Source organism: Belonocnema kinseyi, chromosome 5 (genome assembly GCF_010883055.1).
Source record: "Belonocnema kinseyi isolate 2016_QV_RU_SX_M_011 chromosome 5, B_treatae_v1, whole genome shotgun sequence".
In the NCBI taxonomy this organism is placed as follows: domain Eukaryota; kingdom Metazoa; phylum Arthropoda; class Insecta; order Hymenoptera; family Cynipidae; genus Belonocnema; species Belonocnema kinseyi.
In genome coordinates this window covers 140,879,710-140,880,752 of record NC_046661.1, presented here as the reverse complement: position 1 = coordinate 140,880,752, position 1,043 = coordinate 140,879,710, and the positions used below count along the sequence as shown (strand labels likewise).

At 22.2% G+C, this 1,043-nt stretch overlaps 1 protein-coding gene across 1 annotated transcript in view; it reads left to right on the top strand.

The window, feature by feature from the left end:
• The window catches only part of LOC117172528 (adenylosuccinate synthetase), a 40,924-nt gene that overhangs the window by 28,767 nt on the left and 11,114 nt on the right, over positions 1-1,043 (top strand). The window lies entirely within an intron of this gene.

The window sequence follows — 1,043 nt, the reverse complement described above, 5'->3', positions numbered from 1 at the left end:
TTTCAAAACATTAGTAAAGTAGTATAATCTTTCAAAAAAAGTGTAAAATAGTTTCTATTATGTAATTTTCTTCAAAGCAGTAGTAAAATAGTATGATCGTTCAAGAAAAGTGTAAAATACTGTTTTTAGTGTAGTTTTTTCAAAACAGTTGTAAAGTAGTATAATCGTTAAAAAAAAAGGTTTTCAATAGTGCCTTTAATCTAATTTTCTTCAAAACAGTAGTAAATTAGTATTATAGTTCGAAAAAAGTGTAAAATACTGTTTTTAGTGTAGTTTTTTCAAAACAGTAGTAAAGTAGTATAATCGTTGAAAAAAAGGTTTTCAATAGTGCCTTTAATCTAATTTTCTTCAAAACAGTAGTAAAATAGTATTATAGTTCGAAAAAAGTGTAAAATACTGTTTTTAGTGTAGTTTTTTTTTTAAAACAGTAATAAAATAGTATAATCGTTCAAAAGAAGTGTAAAATAGTTTCTTTAATATAATTTTCTTTAAAACAGTAGTAAAATAGTATTATGGTTCGAAAAAAGTGTAAAATACTGTTTTTAGTGTAGTTTTTTCAAAACAGTAGTAAAGTAGTATAATCGTTAAAAAAAAGGTTTTTAATAGTGCCTTTAATCTAATTTTCTTCAAAACAGTAGTAAAATAGTATTATAGTTCGAATAAAGTGTAAAATACTGTTTTTAGTGTATTTTTTCAAAACAGTAGTAAAGTAGTATAATCGCTCAAAAAAAGTGTAAAATAGTTTCTTTAATGTAATTTTCTTTAAAACAGTAGTAAAATAGTATTATAGTTCGAAAAAAGTGTAAAATACTGTTTTTAGTGTAGTTTTTTCAAAACAGTAGTAAAGTAGTATAATCGTTAAAAAAAAGGTTTTTAATAGTGCCTTTAATTTAATTTTCTTCAAAACAGTAGTAAAATAGTATGATCGTTCAAGAAAAGTGTAAAATACTGTTTTTAGTGGATTTTTTTGTCAAAACAGTAGTAAAATAGTATTATAGTTCGAAAAAAGTGTAAAATACTGTTTTTAGTGTAGTTTTTTCAAA